At 39.9% G+C, this 23,173-nt stretch overlaps 1 protein-coding gene across 11 annotated transcripts in view; it reads left to right on the forward strand.

The window, feature by feature from the left end:
- The window catches only part of Piezo2 (piezo type mechanosensitive ion channel component 2), a 428,243-nt gene that overhangs the window by 8,969 nt on the left and 396,101 nt on the right, over positions 1–23,173 (forward strand). The gene's annotated exons all lie outside the window — the stretch shown is intronic.

Raw genomic sequence — 23,173 nt, forward strand, 5'->3', positions numbered from 1 at the left:
GGCTTACATGGGTTCTGGGGGTCGTACCTGGGACCTTAGGCTTTCCAGGCAAATGCCTTAACCTACAAACCATCTCTCCAGCCCAGGTTTATCAGTTTTACTTACTTTCTTAAATAATCAGCTCTTCATTTGATTAATTCCGCATATTGCTCTTTTAGTATCTATTTTGTAAATTTCTGTCATGATCTTTATTATTTCTTGCCTCCTACTGGGTTTGGGATTGGCTTTTTAGTTATTTTTTTAAAACATTGTGGTAGCTCATTATATTATTTGAAATATCTTTAATTTTTTGAAATGGGACCTTATAGTTACAAACTTTCCTCTTAATACCACCTTGGCTATATCCCAGAGAACCTAGTTGGTTATATTTTTATTTTCATTTGTTTCTAAGAATTTTTAACTTTTACCCTTGATTTTTTAAAAATTTATTTATTTATTTATTTGAGAGTGACAGACACAGAGAGAAAGACAGATAGAGGGAGAGAGAGAGAATGGGCGCACCAGGGCTTCCAGCCTCTGCAAATGAACTCCAGATGCGTGCGCCCCCTTGTGCATCTGGCTAACGTGGGACCTGGGGAACGGAGCCTCGAACTGGGGTCCTTAGGCATCTCAAGCAAGCGCTTAACCGCTAAGCCATCTCTCCAACCCCTTGATTATTTTTTATTAACCCTTTGTTCATAGTCTTTATTCAATGTGTGTGTGTATACGTGGTTTTCCCTGAGGATACTGGTGGCACTAAGTTTCACTGTCTAGTTACCTACTGATACGTGTATACCATTATAAGTTTTGCATAAATATTCAGGAGAACTTTAAATACACAGTATAAACATATCCAGATATTTAACAACAGTTAAGATGAAAAGCGATTTTATGTGTGCAGTGTACATTAGGTTTTGTCAGCTTTGTAGATTTAACAGTTATTTTGAGGAAGTGGGACTGAACAAATAAAATCAAAGTTTTGATTGAAACTAAAGAGAAAGCAGTGTTGTAAAACATGTAAGAAACATTCAGCTCTCAACATTGAGGTTTGTTATATTTCTCAAAGAACACATGACCTTCCAGACCAGCCAGGACAAGGTGCAGTGAAAAGGATGAGACCTCAAGCAAAATACCAAATGTCTGTGGAGAGAGCCACTGGACAAAGAAGTTATTTTTTTATTATTATTAATACGGATGGCTTCTTGGGATAGTATTATCCACCCATGCAGCGCACTTCTGTTCAAACTGCTTAAAAGTTACATATATATGTATGTATGTGTATGTATATATATGTGCATACATATATATAAATTATACACACACACACATATATATACATATACACACATACATACATGTGTGTGTGTAACTAACAATGAAGTAGATTTCAATAGGATTTTTTTCGTACTTCATTTTGGTTCTCCCACACTGACCCATCCTCTCAATCCCACCTACCCCTCCTCACTGGAACCTTTCCACCCCTTTATATTGCTTTCATATCACATGTGTGTTCTGCTATCCCCTCCCCTTCATCTATCTCCACTTTCCCCGTGTTTCTGGCCTCTTTCTAACACCCTGGCTTCTGTTGACACTTTCTCCAACATACATATACATCTGAACATTTGAAGCTAGGATCTACACATGAGGGGACATAATGATGCTTGTCTTTCTGAACCTGGGTCATCTCACTTTATGTACTACCTTTTTCACTTCTATCCACTTTTGGGTAAATTGCATAATTTCGTTTTCTTTGTCTCTGAATAAAACTCCATTGTGTAAATGTACCATATCCCTTATTATTCATTTATCAGATGTTAGACATCTAGGCTGATTCCATTTCATAGCTATCATGGATAGGTCAGCAATAAACATGGAGGGGCAATTATCTCTATAGTGAAATGTAGAGTCCTTAGGGTATAATCCCAAGAGTGGTAGAGCCGAGTCATATTGTCGTTCTATTTTTGGCTTTTTGAGAAGCCTTTATACTGATTTTCATAATGTCTGTACTAGTTTACATTCCTACAGTGAATAAGGGCTCCCTGTTCCCTACGCTCTTACCAGCATTTGTTGTCATTTGATTTCTTAATGCTAACTATTCTGACCACTGAGATGGAATCTCAAAGTAGCTTTGATTTGCATTTCTTTGATGGTTAAGAAATGTTGAACCCAATTTTAAATATTTATTGGCCATCTGTATTTCTTCTTTCAATAACTCTCTGTTCAATTTCATAATCTATTTTTCAATTGGGTTGCTAAATTTCTAACTTTAATTTTTTAAAATTCTTTGCATAGTCTAGATATTAATCCTTTGTCAGATGTGTAACTGGCAAAGATTTGTCTCCCATTCTGAAGGTTGCCTCTTTGCTTAATAGTTTCCTTTGCTGTACCAAACATTTATAATTTCATGAGGTCCCATTGTCTGATTATTGACTGCATTTCCTGAATGACTAGAGTTCTATTCAGAAAGTGCTTACTTCTTCCTTGAAGTATTTCCCTTATTTTTCCACTTTTGAAGCACTTTTGAAGTTTCAGGTCTTATGTAAGTCATTCATTCATTTGTAGTTGATTCTAGTGTATGAAGAGAGATACCAGTTTAATTTCATTTTCCTATCATATAACCAGTTTTCCCAGCACCATTTATTGAAGAGATTATCTTTTTTTAGTGAGTATTTTTGACTTTTGTTTGGTCAAAAATGAGATGGCTATGGATTTTTGATCTTCTGTACTATTGATTAGCAAGCATGCCTGCTCCATGCTATGTTTGTTACTATGGCTCTGTAATATAACTGGAAATCAGGTATGGTGATACCTTCTGCCTCATTTTTGCTTTTTTGCTCAAGATTGCTTTGGCTACCAAAGGTCCTTTGTGCTTCCAAAAGAATGTTATTAATTTTTTTTTTCATTTTGGTTCAGAGTGGCACTGGAATTTTTTGAGGATTACATTAAATTTGTAGATTGCTTTTGGTAAGATACCATTTTCCCAATTTTGATTCTTGCAACCTATGAGCACGGGCTGCCTTGGCTGCCTTTTCATTGTCTAATGCCTTATTCAGTTTCTCTCCTGAGTGTTTCAACATTTTCATTATAAAGGGCTTTTACTTATTTGGCTAGATTTATTCCAAGGATTGTTTGTTTATACATTTATTGAGGCAGTTGTCAGTGGTATTGTTTCTTTGATTACTTCCTTAGCATGTTTATTATTGGTATATAGGAAGGCTACTAGCTTCTCTGTGTTGATTTTGTGTCCTGTTCATTTGTTATATTTATCAACTGTAACAGTTTGTTGGTAGAGTCTTTTGTGGCTCATATATAGAATCATATCCTCTACAAATAAGGATAATTTGACTTCTCCCTTCTATATTCATATGCCTTTTCTTTTCTCCTGTTCTATTCCTCTAACTAAGACTTCCAGTACTATACTGAGTAAGTGTGGATACAGTGGGCACTCTGGGGCTGTTCCTGATTTTAGTAGAAATGCTTTGAATTATTTTTCTACTTAGTATAGTGTTGGATGTAGGGTGTGGTGGTTTGAATAGAATAGATGGCCCCCCAATATATTCAGTTGTTTATTTGTTTGTAGTTTGCATCTGCAGCCACCTGGCTGGAGGCAGTGTTTCTGGGTGGATCTTAAGGTGTGATGGTGGGTTTCAGATTTCAATCTAAAGATACACAAAGTGTGCCTATCTGGAGCTCCTGAAGTATGTTGTGTGGCTTTAGGCTTGTGCTTCTCTCTCTCTCTTCTTGGGCCTGTGAAGGCAGGCCAGCTTCTTTTGCCATTATGGAACTTCCTCTGGATCTGTAAGCTTCAATAAATATTCCTTCCTCAATAACTGTGCCTGGTCTGGAAGTTCATCTCAGTGAACCTGAAGCTGTCTGCTACTGAACTTGGTACCAGGAGTGGGGTGAGATGAACATGACCACGTGGATGTTGATCTTTTGGAACATTTGTGTTGGAGGAATGGGTATGGACATAGTGCTTGCAACTAAAGATGCCTTCTGGAGTGGTAAGCCATGTTTTATGGGCTATTCTGATCAGAGTTTGAGAATGCTAAGTACAGACAGCATTGAACTTCAAGGCTTGGTTTATGAGCTTTCTAAGGGGAAGGAAAGACTACAGAGGACTTTGTTGAAACTGGGCTACTGGTAAAAGGGCTGGCTGTGTCCTGCTGCCCAGGCCCAGAGAGTGTGATCAAGGTTAAATTTATAATGGACTGATGTGCTTGGCTAGAGATATTAGACTGAGAGATTTAAGATTTTAAGCTGGAAAACCTTAAGCAAGTTAAAATTACAGGCACTGAGACTGGTTTTAGGTTACTGAACTGGCTATTGTCAAACACATTAGCAATCTTAAAGGAAGATGGTCCAGTTGCTTTACCATGAAAAGGATGCTTAATGAAAGACTATCATAGAAATGCAAACTCTTTTGTAAAGAGTTGAATGAAGAAGGAACCTACTTTTCAAGGTTAGTATTTATTTTGTCCCTGAATTAAGAATATGGCTGTGTCCTGTACACCTGGTATTGGATTCAGAAGCATGGAAGATGTGAGGAGTAGTCATAAATTACACACGGTTCCAGGAGCTGCTGCTGAGATGTGGCATGAGGCAGGGCCTGCTGCCCTGATAGGCTGAAAGAGCCTTTGGAAGATGGACCATGGTTTACATAAATACCTCAAGATGTTTTGGATATAGCAGGACTATACAAGCGCTACCATAGAGTGCACTGTTGGCCTGAGATAAAAGTGTTCCTTGGTCACTCTGCCCAGATGGAGGGGTGGAATTGGAAAATCTGGAGACTGTCAGTCTTTGGTTGTATTGTACTTAAACTACAGAAGTTGATGTTTGTTTGATGGTGTTTAAGTTTGCATTGTTTTAGTCTCTCCTTGCTATGCCTTATACCAGTTTAAAATGTTTACTCTGTGCCTTTATAGGTTAGAAATGTTTAACTTGTTTGATTTTACAGGTCTTAATATCTTAAATTGGTCAAGACTGTGGGGACCTTTAAAATTGAACTGAGTACAATTTACAATGTGTGATGGTTATAAATCTTTTGGGGGCCAGGGACGGAATGTGGTGGTTTGAATAGAATAGATGGCCCCCAATATATTCAGTTGTTTATTTGTTTGTAGTTTGCATCTGCAGCCACCTGTCTGGAGGCAGTGTTTCTGGGTGGATCTTAAGGTGTGATGATGGGTTTCATATTTCAATCTAAAGATATACAATGTGTGCCTAGGTGGAGTTCCTGAAGTGTGTTGTTGGATTTTGGCTTGTGCTAATCTCTCTCTCCCTGCTTAGGCCTGTGAAGGCAGGCCAGCTTCTTCTGCCCTTATGAAACTTCCCCTGGATCTGTAAGCTTCAATAAATATCCTTTTCTCCATAACTGTGCCTGGTCTGGAAGTTCATCTCAGTGAACCTGCAGCTTCTGCTACATAGGGTTTGTCTTATTTAACCATTATTGTATTGAGATGTGTTCATTCCATTCTCAATTTATTTGGAATTTTCTTCATGAAGGGATGTTGGGTTTTGTCAAATGCCTTTTCTATATCTATTGAGATGATCATGTGATTTTTATCATTGAGTCCATTTATATGGTATATTATATTTATTGGCTTGTATACATTGAACAATTCTTTCATCTCTGGAATAAACACAATTTGATCATGGTGAGTCATTTTTCTTATGTGTTACTGTATTTGATTTGCAAGTATTTTATTGAGAATTTTTGAACCTATGTTTACCAGGGAGCATGGCTTGAAATTTTCTTTTTTGGTTATGAACACAGAGCTTTAAATAATTCCAGTGAGTGTAGTGAAGAACATTTAGCCAAACTACCTGCTGATCTTCTGTGATGATGATTATGTATACAAAACACAAACTGTATGAGCTATATCCTTTGGCCCTTGCTAGATTAATTAAAACACTGAAGATACATTATATAATCTTATTTCTTTTCAACCTCTTTTGAAACTGTGTTAGTTGGCTTTCTGTCATTGGGACAGTTCACTTGAGATACAGTTTGGTTTATAGTCCTTGTTCAGTTGGTCTTGGGGCAGCACAGCCTATCATGGTAGAATTACATGGTTGAAGGAGGCTGTTCACTTCACAGTGAGTGGAAAACAGAGGGAGAGACAGGGTTCTCATGTCCCCCTTCAAGGACACCCTCCCCCCACCCAGGCTCAACTTCTTTAAAGTGGGTCCCACCTCCTAAATGTCTTTCCACCTATTCTTGGTAATTCCACCTGCTGCAGACCATGCCTTCAATACATAAAACTTTGGGAGTACACTTCATATCCAATCTGTAATACTGAATGTAACAGTTACCAGTTTTAAAATGTTTTCTGAATAATATAATTTACTGTTCCTTTCCTTCCTTTGTAATATTATTTCATGATTATTACCTGCTGTTTTTAATTCTGCTTTCGGACACAATTTTTCATGAAATTAGGATATGATGGAGGATATATTTAAAAGCTTTTGTGTATGAATGTGAAAATCTTAAGAGCATTTTATAAAAATGAAAAATCATTTCTGTCTTTGTGGTTATGTCTATGAGAGAGTGGTAGATACAGTTTCACCAGCCATCTGTAGATGAAGATTTTTTTTTTTTTTTTTTTTGTCCTGAGACTTTAGTTCTTGATTCTGTGATCCAAATGAAGGCGATTGTTCCCTCTGTAGTTTTTTCAAACTTGAAAGTCTACAACTTGTTTTAACTTCAGCATGGTTCCATCAAGCTTCCATCTTTTCCTGCAGGCTTCTGTGAGGTGTGCTGAGGAGCTTCAGGTCAAGTGAACAAGCCACCCCTCAGCTTCTAAGCCCACTCATTTCCAATGAGGCTGCAGGAGTTTTCTGTGTGCGTGCCATCACTGCTTCCTTCTGCATCACAGGTTCACCTTGACTCCTCATCTGTGGGTTCGGCAGCCAGTGGAGACAAGCTCCCTCTTTGGCCTCTTCCCATCTTTGCCGTGTGTGTAAAATGCCCAAAGCCTTCCAGGCACTATTCTTCAGTGAAGATGACTTAAAGCCTCTGTCAGGGATCAGGTAGATTACTGCCTGAAACTCAGTCAAATCTGGCAGTTCACTGCTGCCTTGCCCACCTTCAACATGTGAACCCAGCCAGCTTTCACATCCATCTTTCACTAGGGGCCCTTTCACTAATTTTAAGCAAAGACACTTCTCTTCTTCTGGAGTCCTTTTATAGACGGGTCTTTCAGAGTGATAAGGCTTAAATAAAACCAACTTTATTTCTCTCACACTGCAGTGGAGAGATCATGGTGCAGCAGGGGTCGGCGAACTCAAGTGCCGGGGGCCTCCCCCCACTGTAGGTCACGCTTGCCGGCTGCAGAACCTGTGTTCATCCCCAAGATTCAGGAAGTATGGCTTGTTGCCCTGTCCACATCAAACTAGAAAACAGAGGAAAGCAAGGCAAAAGGGACACTCTTCCATGCCCCAGAGGGCACAAGCTTGGAAGTTGCTTGTCCCCTTCTGCAGCCACTCGATTGACCTAGACAGCATGACTTAACTGTCTAATTGCAGAGGCAGCTGGGGAATGTCACTATGGTGGTTTGGATGTGAACTAGTCCCCAAAATCTTATGTGTTCATGATTAAGCCTCAGACTTAATTCCCAACTGGTGGAGCCTTTGGTAGGTGAAGCCTTGCTAGAAGCAGTGTGTCATTGGAGGCAGGTCATGCGGTTTATTAGACCAGCTCTACTGCGTGTTCACCAGGAGCTCACTCTCTCTTCTACCTTCCTGTTGATATGTGTCAGTGTGAGTCAGATTTCTGCCCATACCATGCTTTGCCTGCCATGAAGAAATTCCCCCCCAAGAACATTAGCCCAAATTGACCTTTTCCTTTCTATACTGCTTTTGGTTGGTTGTTTTGTCCCAGCCACAAGAAGATAACTACAACAGTCATCTTTATTTGCATCTATATCTGTGTACTGAAGACTAGATGTTAGCACACAAATATCAGTCTCTCCCTCCTGTAGATGCTACCTGAGATATCTTGTACTCTGCAGATATTTGCTCTTCACAACTCATCCTACCTTTGCTTCTCAGAATTTCACTAGACACAACTCTCTGCTGATCTACAACGGGAAGTCACAAATTGTAACCTGGTGGTATATGTGCTATTCTTCTAGAGAACTATGTTTTTCCCAATACATAAAGACACATCTGAGGTCTATGTGTGGAAAATGGGTATGGTGTGGGAGAAGCATCTTAAGAGAAAGCTATGGTTTTGTTTTGCTTTGTTTTGTTTTTCGGGGTAGGCATAGTCTAGTCTAGGCTGTCTTAGAATTCTCTGTGTAGTCTCAGGGTGGCTTTGAACTCATAGTGATCCCCCTACCTCTGCCTCCCAAGTGCTGGGATTAAAGACATGTGCCACTATGCCTGGAGAAACTATAGTTTTATCAAGTGAGCTCTGCTCCTTTGTTTTGGGAGAGTCCAGAGGATACTCCTTTTACTATGACTGGAATGAAAACTTGCAAAGGAGTCCCAGCTTATGCCAAGGGCTCTGTGGTTATGGGGCTGTAGGTCAAAGGTAGACAAGAAGCTACTGCCAGTGGAGTGTTCAGTGCTAAGTGAGACATCTGTTTCACACCCTCCAAGGCTCCATGTGGAAGAGTGGAAGAAAGTGTAAGAGCCAAAGGAAGGGGATGAGACGCAAAGTTGCTTCTATATTTATGACCTCACAGGGACTGACACTACCTACACAATACTTGTATAATAAGATAGAAAAAAATGACTTCAAAATAAAAGGCAGGCTAGTTGGAAAAAGGATTCGGTAGAGGAGAGATGTGGAAGGGGACTATAAGCATGATATATTGTCAATATTAATGTAAGCTGTCAATAAAAAGCTAAAGCAAATAGAAGCTGCCATCACTGAGTTGGGCACCTGGACTGCTAGGTTCCAGGAGGCAGAGACACAGGGCAGCACTTAATTGCCAAAGGCCAGGTAGGCATGGTTTCCACAATGAAGATCAGAGGCAAAGCAGGAACACAACAGTCTGGCTCACAGAGATCTGTGGCATCCATTAGTCATGGTGGTTTGGGAAGTGACATTAGATGGATGTGTACTGAACTCTGACTGGGTCTGCATTGTGTGAATGAATTCTTGGCCATGTGAGCGAATGTCTAGCTTGAATTACCAAGATCGAGTCAGAGCCTCAGTCAGTTCCCAGACATGATCCACTTGCTCACCCAGGACTGCTGGAAGGACTGGGGAGCATCTTGCCAGGAGGCCAAGTACAGTTGCACTCTTCCTTTCCCATCTCATTTCTTTGATCTTAAGTACGAATGTTCACAAAATGATAACATAACGATTTGTTACCCACATACCAGCATAAGTTATTGTCGTCCTGGGATATGACTGGGATAGGACAGACATTTCAAATGAATGGGGATAGAGAGGTTTAAGGGATAGAAATGCTAGATGCCAAGGCAGTTTTAGGGGTCAGAATATTACTGGGCATCTAGGACTCATTAGAAGTCTCCTATCAGAGAAATTGGCACACTTTCCCTATTTCTGTGTTTAGGAACTCAAACACAAAATTTCTTATATGATTTATGACATCAAAAGGAAATGAAAGGTCCTATAAAGAGTCATAAACGGAAAGCTAGATTGTGGTCCTGTTGTGCAGAAATGTGCTCTTGATAAGGATATTTGATTTCTTTGTATTTGGGAGACTTCATCAGTAAAATGAGTGGATGATAGTATTCTTTCAAAGAGTGCTGCAAACTTTAATGACAGTGCATGTCAAAGACTTTGGATTGTGTTTTCCACATGATAAATACTAGGTGAGCATTAACTGTTGTTAGTCTAGACTCTAAAGTGAGAGGGAGCATTGTTATTAGTTGAATTAAAATGTGCTGGCTAGGGCTGGAGAGATGATATAGTGGTTAAGGTGCTTGCCTGTTACAAAGCCAAAGGACCCAGGTTTGATTCCCTGGCACTCATGTAAGCCAGATGCACAGGTGGCATATGTGTCTGGAGTTTGTTTGCAGCGGTTGGAGGCCCTGGCGTGCCCATTCTCTCTCTTTTAAATAAATAAATAAATATTAAAAATCATGTGCTGGCTAGTTTGAAGATCTGCTTACCAGGAGCAAAGCAGTTTCCACTAGTCAGAGAGTTGAGAGTTTTTCAGTCAACATACAAGCTTTGGAACACAACTTGCTGGAGGTTAATCCTGTATCCTCCCACAGTCGGGGACACTGGAAGGCTTCTTCTGTCTTTCATTCATTGCTACTTTTGAGACAATGTGACAGCCTTTGTGGTAGTTTGACTATATGCTCCCCATAGACTCAGGTATTTTATTTAAATTTGTAACTTAAGTCTCCAGCTTCTGGCTGAAGGAGGTGTCAATTGGCAGCAAATCTTGGGGTCCAGGCCTAAGGTATGTTTGGGGGTGGATCTAATCTCTAGCCAAAAGGTATGCTTAGAAGTTTGACTTCTGCCTGGGCCTGTGCTGCTTGCTGTTTTTCATTTTTGCTGCCTTGTTTGGCTGTGTCTCTCTGCTTGGATATATGGAAGCAGAATCTGCCATCACCATTGATGGGAAGTCCCCTAGATTTATGAACTTGAAATAAATCCTTTCCTCCCATGATCTGTGTCTGATTTGTATGTTCATTCCCGCAATGTGAAGCTATCTGCAATAGCCCTGACATCTTTTCTTCTCCTTTAAATATTTTTTTTTCCCCCTGCAGAGCTATTTGCCCCCTCTTTGCTTACCTGGTACCTTCATTGCTGTTCATCAGCATCATGTTCATGGGACCTTTCTTCCCTTCTGTGCAGCTGCAATTTCAAGGGCTCTGTGTGATCATTGTTGATATTCCAGCACTAACCTTTGCAAAATGTCGAAGATATTTACAATACTTGTTTGAATCTTACACTTTCCTAACTGAAAAGATAGTTGTGTGATCATCACATTTCAGCTGTCAGAGATGGCTATAAGTCAATGGGCACCTCTTTGCCAGTTGACAAGAAAAACAGACACTTTTTTTTATCTTGAATATCTCAGAAGTCTGAATGTGGAATTAAGGTCTAGCTTCTTCTAGCTATTAGATTTTAACTTCTTGAATGTAAAATTCACAGCAGGCTTATTTATCTCCCCTATAACTTTTGCAAATAAGAATGTTATTACTAGGGCAATTAATACCTGTGATTATCTTTGCAGAAGATACAGAAGGAAAAATCCATTTGATAGTGTAAAGTTTGACCAGAGCATCACCCTGGAAGTGCATATTATTTTTTAAAATGTTTTCAGCTCTTCTGGAACCACACACTTCGATCTGTTTTCTCTTGTGGTCAAATCCTTTAGGTCAGCAATTTTTGGCCACAGGTATAGCAAAGAAAAAGGGCCCTAGAATCTTAACAAGCTGGACATTTTTATTTTTAAAAGAAAACAAAGTGCAACAGAAATTAATTAGATTGATGTACGCAATTGAGCCATCCCATTTCACTCCTCCTACTTTCCCCAGACTGTGACTGTTTCTTCACTTGAGCTGGCTTTTACATTGCTGCAGGACCTTGTGGCCCCTTAGAGAACATAGGGAGTGATGCTGGGAAAGGATCCCAGTCTGGAAGTCTAATAAGCAAGTTTGTACCCTGTTAAAAATGAGCTATGTGACTTTGCCAAGTCACAGACCTCCCTCACCCATTTCTCAACAATTTCTTCTATAGAGTGTGTTCATGGTTCTCACAGAATCATTTCTGCCTATCCAGTTTGAAGTGGGAAAAAGGTGTGTCGCTGCTTCTTAACCAACACATGATACTGTCTCTTAAGGGCCACCTTATTGACATCACCCTCAAAGATAGTTTAGGAACAGCTAAAGGAAATAATTTTAAAATGTAGATATTTGATTGAGGATTTTATAGACTTGTTGGTTATAAAAGAGAGACATTCTGATTTAGGCTTTATGTTTTCATAGTTCCAAGTCACACAGTGATTATAATAACAAGAATAATAAATTCTGTGAGCACATTTGGTTTAGAATTGGCAGCATGTCCTCTTGCATGAATAAAGACGTTTTACTACCATGATACAGGCATGCCTATGTGTATATGTATATGTATATGTATATGTATGTGTGTATATATATATATATATATATATATATATATATATATATATGTATGTATGTATATATATCTGTATAAACAATCTATGTTATAGTACTACATGAAGGTAGATGATCTTGTCAGGGCATGGACTTACTTATCAAGCAAGAATTGAATTAGAAAAAAATATATTTTGAGTGAAATGCTGAATTTCATCGGTGGGACATTACAGTGTACACCTTGGGACATTTTGGCTAGATAATTCCATCACCCAATAGTTGCACAGCATCTCCAGGTGTGTGGCAGGTGTGAACTTCTGGTTCTTCAAAGGCCCCACCTTCATCCTCCTCTTCCTTTTCAAACTAAATATGAGTTCTTGTTCATTCTCAGCTCTTCCTGAGTTCCATTAGCCTCAAGGCCCAAAGTCTGTCTAGCTAGTAAGCAGTAAAACCTTCTTAGCTCATGCCAGGTTTGCCACCCGCATGCTAGACAGGCTTGCCATGCTGCATAGCCTCTGGCACCCATCTTTAGCCAAGAGCAAGATTTACAGATCAGATTACAAGGCTATGGGAAAAAGGGTTCTTATAAAAATGGGGTGTTTTTCTTGTGAGTCAGTGCTTTCCTGAAACCACTAGCTCTCCAGACTTGTTCATTAACAACCACAGGCCTCTTTAGCAATAATTTTCAAAGCATCCTTGGTTATGCTGTTGCATTTCCTTGGGATCACATTGCAATTTACACCTATCACCACAGGTCTAACTTCACTTCCCTATCACCCACTTCCTTCCCAGGACTCCACATAAAAATACTTTGGTCTATTTTTACACATGATACCATCCTCACCTGGGTGTGGTGATACAGGTTTGTGATCCCAGGACTCAAGTGGTCACGGTAGGAGGGTTATAAATTTAAGGCCAGCCAAAGCTACATAGTGAGACACTTTCTCAAAATACAAAACAAAACAAACAAACAAAAAAACTCAGGGCTAGGGATGTAGCTCAGTGGTACAGTGATTGCCTAGCATGTACAAGGCCCGGGGATTGACACCCTGGACCGCAAGCAAACAATAACAACCAAAGAAAACAAAAACATTCCTGTGGTGTACCAGTTCCCACCATGATACTTATTTCAAAGGATATTACTCAGTCTTTAAAAGCATTTCTTAAACTGGATATTCATTGGTATATCTGCATAAGCCTATAATCCCAGTATTTGGGAAGTGGTGGCAGAAGGATCAGTAATTCAAAGTTAGCCCGAGCTATATTGAGACCATGTTTCAAAAAAGTCCCAAAGTTGAACATCAATATTCTGTTTAGAAGGGCTCGAGTGGTGGTTCAGTGGTTAAGGCACTTGCCTGCAAAGCCTAAGGACCCAGGTTCAGTTTCCTATTACCAGTGTAAACCAGGTGCACATGGTGGTGAATGTGTCTGGAGGCCTTGACGTTCCCATTTTCTCTTTCTCTCTTACACACACACACACACACACTCTCTCTCTCTCATTCTTAAATAAATAAAACAGTTTTTTAATTCAGGTTAGAAAATAAATATATGTCTTCCTAAGATTATTACATAGAAGGAAATAAATATCAATATTAATTATCCTACCCTTGTGACACTGATTGGCTAGTTATGCTAATATAGCCCTAATAAGATTTTTATTTTAGATCTAGTCCTAAATTGTGTGCTTTAAATGTAATACTGTCTTCTGAAGTAAGGAGAAGAATGCTGGTCAGGCTGGGTATAATTGCAATGTGAACCATAATATAAAAATGTTTCAAAAATTCAGTGCGCATAGGATACATTTTCTTAGTCAAGACATGCTTAAGGTGTAGTTTTTTAAACTTTTAAATATTTAATGTGTTTATTTATTTGAGAGGGGAGAGAGAGAGGGAGGGAAGGAAGAAGGGAGAGAGAGAGAGAAAGAGAAAGAGATAGAATGGGCATACCGGGACTTCTAGCCACTGCAAACAAGTTCCAGATGCATGTGCCACCTTATGTATCTGGCTTTATGTAGGTACTGGAGAATCAAACCTGGCTCCTTAGGCTTAGAGGCAAGTGCCTTAATTTCTGAGCCATCTTTCCAGCCCCTAAGGTGCAGTTTTAATACTCCACAGGCAATTTTGTTTCATTTAATCATTTTTTATCATCCTTTGACTGATCAATTTTTCTGCCCTCTTCTGAGATCTATATACATTTCTCGGAAGTCATCAAAACCATACAGTACTAGGAGACTTCTCATGTGCCTAGCCCTTTCCAGCTTAAAATAGCATTTTATTTGTGTACTCCATAGTCAGGGGAAATGAATAGCTGAATTTTTGTTGACTTCTTTCTCTGCCATTTTTGAGGTTACCACTTTCTAGGTTTTGTTTCTGACTGTCACTCAAGAAGTTTGAAAATTAAAAAAAAATCTGACTGTGAAGATATGTATTCTGATTCAGTTGGCACTTTGTCTCCACCTTATTTCTTTATAGAAGCATAAAGAGAGATTTATTTTCCCAATTTTCCTTCCTCTTTAAAAAAAATCAAACACACATGATTTGAAAGAGCATCTTAGAAGTTGGGGAACTGATCATGTTGGGACATCAGTCAATCTGCTGACTCTCCATTTCTCCCACATCATCTGTTGTTTGAGATCCAGTGAATTTTAAGATGCAATTCCTGCTCTGAAGCATTTTTTAATTTGCAGACTTTCAGTATCTTGATCGGCCATTTTAAGTCAGTGAGAGATTAAGAGTTTTGTAATTAGGTACTTTTGAGACTTGCCAGGTTTTATTACTCATATTCAGGACCTTTGGCTTGGAGGCTTTTGCACTGGCTGTTTATTCTCTCTAGCAACATGCCCCTGGGTCTGTGTACGTGCTCTGTATGTTAAGATCCTTCAGAGTTTAATATCTACTGACACTGCCACCTCATGAATCTAGTGTAATATGTTCTGTTTCCCAAACCTGTCTGAGTACAGAACTCCTATTGTTTCCCTTGCTTTACTAGAAAAATTAATGTAATTGTTTCTTTTTAATTCAGTACTTGCTCATTTGATATTTCTTTATCTTTTGAAACAAATTCTCAAAACAGAAGAATCAGTTTCACGAAGCAGGTGTTTGGCAACTATAGAATGCCTTCAAATGAATGCAATGTATTGCAGTTCTTTTGTAATATCTTGGATGAAATACCTGACCAGAAGCAGCTTATGGAAGAAAAAGGTTTATTTTTAGCTTGGAGATTAGAGGGAAGATTCATTACTTCAGGGAAAGCATGGCAGAGCTGACAGCTGGGCATCACATCTTGTCACATCATCTGTGATAAGCAGCAAGTGTAAACTGTCTAGCACTGGCAAGGGGGCGCTGACAGTACAATCGCAAGGCCTGCTCTCAGTGACACACCTCCTCCAGTAAGGCTTCACTTTCCACAGGCTGCACCAGCTAGGAATTGAGGATGAGGCTTAATCAAAAACACTTGAGGCTATGGGGGACATTTTACTTTTAGACCATGGCAGGCTTTATGTGATGATTTCACATCTAGGAGCAACAGATGGTATGAATAGTGAAATGTTTATACTGACCTCCTGCAACACAGCTCTGATCTTTCCTGGGACCCTGCAGGGACCATCCATAGGCTTCACTTCTCTGGTTTCCTTGGATAAGACATTTGTTCCAGGAAGACCAGAACCCAGGTTCTCATGTTCTCTGCTGTGCCCACAGCATCTCGGGTGGGCCCAGCTTACAGAATGCACCCTGCCATTTGGCCCATCACCTTGCACACTTTACAGTGGAAATGGCACATTCATGTTCATTCCTCCCTTCATTGAACTAATAAAAGAGGTGATAATAGTGGTTACCTACCGAGTAACTGGGGAATTCCATAAGTAATATGGAGCTGGAGTGTTGCTCAGTGTAGAATAGTTGCCTACCGTGTCCTCAAGGCCCTGGGTTGCATCCTCCACACTGAAAAAAATAATTAGTTAACTAATAAATTAGCTAAGTAGCTAATGTAACATTCCTTTAAACAATATCTGATATATAGCAAACATTTACTAAATATAAATAAAAATTGTGTTGTTGATATTTCAGTGACTCATTCAACAAATATTTATTGATCAAGCAATATGGCTGGATCATGGCTATACAGATATGCAATGCATGCTTCCCATCCTTGCAATTGTCTTTAACCTAACTAGCCCAGATTCTAGTGTTTATAGTGGATGATTGCTAGACGGTGGTCATGAATGTGTGTTAGGAATGAGGAAGGAAAATGACCCAGAGACTGAACTAAAGGTGAGAGGAAGAGAATGTGTGTGTGGACGGTGTCTCGTTGAGAGGCCCGAGGGACACTATAGGCTGGCAGTCACAGGACTGGTATAATGTAACAACATGGTCCTAGATAGAGAACAAGGAGAGGAACAGTCTTGCTGGCCTGGGGACAGACCATCCCTCATCACCAAACCACTTTTCAAAAGTGATTCAGCAGAGAAAACAGTGCCCCCTCCCCCACAAGATGAAAATCTATGTTGGTTTCTGAGAATATCAATTTTAAAACTAAGGACAGTGATTTAAACCAATGCAGCCAGTCTTTGTGGAAACTTGTTTGTGACAATTCCCTGTGCTATTCCTCTGTGCTGGCCAGGTACAGAGAGAACAGGAGGCTGTCACTGATGTCCTAAGCACTTGGCTGCTAAATTTAAGAGTAATATTTCAGGGACTCGGGGTAGTTCAATGGCAAAGCATGAGACCATGTGTCTGGAATGCACCAGGGTCTGTGTTCCATTCTTAACAGGAAAAAAGAGAGAGAGACATTTAAGTTCGGGAGTAAATACTGACTGAAAGTTTGGGGAATTAACTAGAAGGTTCCATAGATGTTGTCAACAGTATAGTCATGTACTTCTTGTCTTTTACTCTTCTATTACACTACATTTTCTCTGCATTGGTGCACTGGAACTGCATGAGAAGCCCCCAAATAAGGGACAGAACAGTGCTCCCTGGGTTGTTTTTGTTATCTTAGACATGCCTGGCTACTTCATGCCATCAGAGCAATGAGAGCCAACACTGGCAGAGATATCCTAACAGTTGGGGAAATTGGCATTGCTGAGAGAGAATCCCAAATTATTGTCAGTCAGAGCTGTAACATAGTCCTGTCTTGGACACAAGTCTTATTTTCTGGCATAAGCCTGGCTTTGAAGTTTCTTTCCCGTTTTCATGATGGTTACAACAGGACTTTGTAAAACTGGCATGCTCTTCCCTGAAGGCTCATTTTTATTTAGAAAGGAAGGTGTCTTGCATTCTTCAGATGCATTGAGGAAACAGTTCAAGGAGTTAATGAAGTGTGCTGCTCACTCAAGCAGGCACTTGTCAGCTAAACAGAGTCATTCACTTACATAGCAGACAGGAATGACTTATTTCTTTCCTCAAGCACCATGAGATACATTTGGATTTTAAAATTACAAAAATGCTACCACATGCAACACTGAGGAATTGTAACAATGCTGCTGACTTAGTAAAAGCATCCTTTATTTGCCTGTCACATTGCAATTATAAAGCATTTTTCATGTAATTTTTTTGTATTATAAGCCCAAGAAGGCTGGGATTGGGTCCTCTGGCAGCTAGCCATTGGGGCAGATGGCTTTCAGATCAGTGCAAGAGGTGGTGAGAAGAGAAACCCCAGCGCTTAGCACTGACTGAATGAGTCACCTCTATCACACCCACCAGGGCTCAGAGAACACGGCACACAAAGTGATGGGAAGAGTGTGGAGTGCTGCTGTCACTGCTAGCCGGAGAAGCTTCTCTATCACAATGGTGGTAGACACCGAGGAGATTAAAAACCCATCACAGCCGAAAGTAAGAGGCTGTTGAGAGCTCAGTACTAAACAAGACACCTCCATCACACCCTCCAAGGCTTAAGGTACATGGCAGAAGAGTGAACAGAAAGACCATAAGAACCACAGGGTGGGGTGGCATCCTTTAGGACACTGAGCTCCTGCTGTAAGCTGACTGCTGTGTTCATGACCTCACAGTGATTGCCCCTGCCCTCCCCAGACCAACACAGCTCTAAGCCCATGAATTTTTGACATGGAGAATTGGGGATGACAGAAGGAATGAAATGTCAAAACAGAGGAGGGACTAGTTGGAAAGAGTAAGGTGCTTAGTGAAGTGGAGGAGGGGGAGGTGGAAGAGAAGAGGGTAATGGGATCAATTAAAGTTCTTAATAAAATAAACAAATAATAAATAAAAAGACTTGGATTGGGATCATTCTTATTTGGTAGACTCACTACCAATTCTTTAGATGCCTGCAGCTACAAGACATGTGTATTATGTGTGTGTGTGTGTGTGTGTGTGTGTGTGAATATTTAATAGTTACAAATGCTCTGTGAAATAGCTCTAGCTGTCTTGAATGTATATGTAAGGAGACAGTTTATGCAGGAGAAATAACTCAGAAAAATTAGGGAAATTTTGTGTGTGTGTATGTGTGTGTGTGTGTGTGTGTGTGTGTGTGTGTGTGTTTGTGTGTGTGTGTGTGTTCAAATCTCAGGAAGGAGCTGGGCATGGTAGTGCATACCTTTAATCTCAGCACTCAGGAGTGAATCTTGATCTTGTCTATTAGTGATCCTAGAAAAGTCAACAAGTCCTAAGTGAGACAAAAAGTATATTTTTTCATTGGTATGCAATCCTTAGGATTAAGTGTATAACTTCAGTTCACACTGGAGTTGAAATTGTTAATGGATGAGAACAAGCGCTTAGCCGCTGATCAAAGAGAGATTGGATGCCCCTGCATTTTGGTCACGAGCATATGTACAATTACCTGCTCCCGTGGCCAGCTTTTACACCATTACAGAAATTAATTTCTCTGCTCACCTGCATTTCATATCAGAGAACACTTTGACTTGCAGAATCTTTTGGGATTTAAATGAAAGACTTCCCAAGAGATACTTGAGAATATTGGGGAGTATAATCTGAACAACTGAATTCCTATGATATCTGACAATGAGCTGATTCTCCACTACTATTATTGATTAGAGGAAATAGAGTTAATATGATGCTTTGCTGAGTTTGATGTTTTTAATCTAATTTTATTACATGTGTTTCCTTTGGTGACATGTGTGGGCTTTTGTGTGAATGTGGGTGCATATGTGCCACAGCACACATGTGGGGGTCAGAGGACAACCTCGGGTATGTTCTTACTTGCTCTGTGTTGGGTGCTTGGACCCTCATTGTTCACTACTTCACTTACTAGGCTATCTGGACCATGTGTTTTCAGGGGATGCTCCTGTCTATATCTCTTGCTTTCCATGAATTCTGAAAATCCAAACTTAAGTACTCTTGTTTGTACAGCAAGTACTTTATTCACTCAGCTATCTCCCTAGCCCTGGTTTAATATTTCTGAGTATGGTGACTTGTTGAAATGCAGATGTGATTTAGTCTGTGTATGTGCGTGACTTTAAAAAAATGTATATACAGAAATTTAGGGAGGCTAAGTGCCTTTTCTCTGATCACATGCCTCAAAGCTGTAGCGGGGATGCATATAGTCCCACAGCTTTCTATAGTTCGTAGTTCATTAGTGCTTTCATGTACATTCTCAAAGCTCTGTAGCTGTGTTATTAAGATACCTCATTAGATTTGGATTTGATTTAGACAACTATAATTTTCTTAACCTGCAGTTCTAGTTTCTTATTTAATTCTTTCTGAGACTTTGGAATCACTGTCCGATCAATAGTTTTTGAAGTTGCTGGTGGGTGGAATCAGTTTGTTTTCCATTTTGGATGCCCATCCTCCCTCTTCCCCTCATGGCCATGGCTCCTAGCAAGCTGCTTGGTGTATAGCAGGTGCTAAGTAAAACCCAGTGCGTTATTTCCTTCTGGCAGTCTTCTGAATGGGAAGTGGGTATACACTCATCCTGTTTAAGTGCAGAACTGCCTAGCTTGCCCCAGGAGGGAAAACTGCACAAACACGATGTAGCTAACAACACAGATCAGCCTAGCATGTCTTTTGAAGAGAACTTAATGTTTGTGGGCTTTTTTTGGTAAATATTTTTTCATTAAAGAAATGTCAACTCCACTTGCCTTTTTGTTTATTGGGATATGGCCTTGTTGGTGTTTTGTAATAGTTGTGAAATTTAAAGGAAAATCGATGGCTTATCAATCAATTTGGGGCTGGTAGGATTGTGGCTAGTTTAAACCTGGGCCTGGATAACTTAATGGTGGTCTCTTTAATGACAGAGAGTCTGAATTTGTTGGGGACTTAGTGACCTAGGCAATTCTTTTCTTTTAACTATATTTTTATTTATTTAAAGGAGAGAGAGAGATAGAGAGAATGGGTGCACCAGGGTCTCCATCCACTGCAAACAAACTCCAGACACATGCACTCCCTTGTGCATCTGGCTTACATGAGTCCAGGGGAACTGAACCAAGGTTCTTTGGCTTTGCAGGCAAATGCCTTAACCATTAAGCCATCTCTCCAGCCAGCTTTATGCAATTGGCCTCCAAAGCTGATATTTGTGTTACAAAAATCACTGTACCTTTTCAAGCATTAACTAGTTAATAATTCCAGGTTGTGATTGATTCTTCATGGTTGCCATATTAACAGAATTATAAGAAACATAGACTAATAGTTTAATGCATTTTAAGTCACAGATGGGAAAGGTCTTTTGAACTAGTCACCTTTCATAGCTGTTCTCTTGATATCTGCTGATGCTGGCCATGGCAGAAGGCAGTGTTTTGATGTTTGTTAAAGAGGATGTGATTCAGCTACACACAAGTGATTCAAATTCTGCATTTATACTCCAGAAACACAAATGTACCTTCATCTGCTCTGCCCCAATAGCTTAGATAATATTTCATTATGTTAATAGACAAAGTCATATTAGCTTTTAAAATATATATTTATTTTCTTTGTTATGTGTGTGTGTGTGTGTGTGTGTGCGTGCATACATACACATGTGCCAGGCATTATGACATTGCAAACTTAAGATGCATTTGCCACTTTTTGTGTCAGGCTTTAAGTGAGTACTGGGGAATTGAACCCAGACCAGTACAGTAGGCTTTGTAAGCAACCACCTGTATATACTGAGCCATCTCCCTAGTCCCTAACTTTTAAAAAAGTTATCATTTTTTTTTGTGTGTGTACGGGTATGCCAGGGTATCTTGTTGTTGTAAATGAATACCCATACAACTTTATTTAGGTAGCTGGGGAATTGAACCTGGGCTAGCAGGGTTTGCAAGCAAGCATCTTTGACTGCTGACCCTACCCTCACATTAGTTTTTAGCAAAGAAAGTTTTATATAAAACATACCAGGCAGATATAGTTACTGGCTTTTACTTTTTAATGTGAGCCATAAGTTGATTTATTTAAAATCACATGCAAATGATTTTTTCTCATTGCTTTCTTTCATATATTCAAAGAATTATTTCTTTTACTTTTTCAGTATAAGTCAGTCAAAGTGAAACTTTGCCTCACCCAGCTTCTTCCTTGTAATCAGTCCCTATCCTTTCACAGCTTTCCACAGGCAAATTGCAAGTCTATAATGTCAAGATGGGGGAGGGGTTCTGTGTTCTAATTACTTTCAAAAATTATCCTGTAATTTAGTGTTTGTATTGTTTGCCCTGGCTCAAACTCTGCTTCACATCTAAGATAGTACAGTAGAAGCTTTTCTTATAAAATCAGTAGTTAAGTCACTTCTTGACATAATTAACCTGACGAAATAGATAAATGTTTTTTAGTTGACTGATTAATAAAAGTCACTAAAGAGCTGGAGAGATGGCTTAGCACTTAAGGGTTTGCCAGCAAAGCCAAAGGATCCAGGCTCAACTCCCCAGTATACATGTAAAGCCAGATGCACTAAGTGGCACATGTATATGGAGTTCATTTGCAGTGGCTAGAGGTCTTCGCATGCCCATTCCCTCCCTCATAAATAAATAAAACATTTTTGAAGAAAAACTTCACTATACACAATGGACACAATCAAATTTGCATTGGTATTTCATCTTTAGAAATTATTTTACAACAAAGCCAGGGAATTGAGAAGTTTCTCATAATGCTCCTTAAAGGTGTTTTCAAAATGCTTCGGAAATTATTCCTGTTCTGAAACATTCCAGCATGGTTTTCATTTCAGTGCCTTCCAGAGGACAGGTGCAATTGATTATGCCTTACTGTTTTGTCTGATGCATTAATGCTATTTGGAAGTTTGTTTTCATCTTAGGCCAATTGGAAAGATGCGATGCAAACACATATTGGGGGCTGTCACTACAGACATCTCAACCCATTGTCTAGCAGAATGAAAAGCAGGGGTGCAAGAGACATTGTTTGGGACGGCGCCTTCACAGAGTACAGTGCTAGAAGGGAAGACTTTCTAGTGAGGAAGGACGTTAGTTAGAACAACGAAGCTTCCCATACTGGCTGGGGAGTCTTTGGTTTGGGCTGTGCTTCTGATGTCATTGACTCAAGTACCTGAGCTGATGATGGCCTTACTCAAGGTAAAAACAATTATCAACTTCTTAGAATGTGTCAAGCAGTTTATGGAGATAGAACGAAATAAAATATTGTTAGAAGTGTGTGAACAACACAAACTTGGAACCATCCAGCTAGTAAGTAAACAGAAGACCTAGTGTTCTCAAAGGAATTGAAGCCAAGCTTTCAATCACAGGAAAGTCTTTGAGTACAGCCAGGTGTGGTGGCACATGCTTTTAAACTCAGTGCTAGGGAGGCCGAGGTGGGAGGAACCCTGTTGAATACATGGCCAGCCTGAGATTCCAGAGTGAGTATAATTTAAAAAAAAACAGAAGAAGAAGAAGCAAGAAAAGAAAAAAGAAAATGAATGCAGCCCTGCAGTGTCCCATGGCTTTGGAACAACTGTATCTGGGCACTAATATCCTTGAGGAATTCATGTGTTGGAAGCAGTGGACACTGACTTCATGTCCTTCTGTCTGACCTGGTGATGCCACTGGTCAAATCTGCCACCTAAAGGAAATTCCTGTTGGCCCTTGCTGTGAGCTTCCTGACCAGCAGGATAAGAACGACCAGCAAACAAAGATCCTTCTCGATCACACTTTATTGGAGAGCCTCTTGGTTAACAGAAAAGTTGATGGCGAGGGGGCGGGGCGCAGGAGTGTAGCTGCTTTTATAGGGTGTAATGCTACTAGACACCTACGGATTGGCCG

The sequence above is a fragment of the Jaculus jaculus genome, chromosome 2 (assembly GCF_020740685.1).
Source record: "Jaculus jaculus isolate mJacJac1 chromosome 2, mJacJac1.mat.Y.cur, whole genome shotgun sequence".
NCBI lineage: Eukaryota > Metazoa > Chordata > Mammalia > Rodentia > Dipodidae > Jaculus > Jaculus jaculus.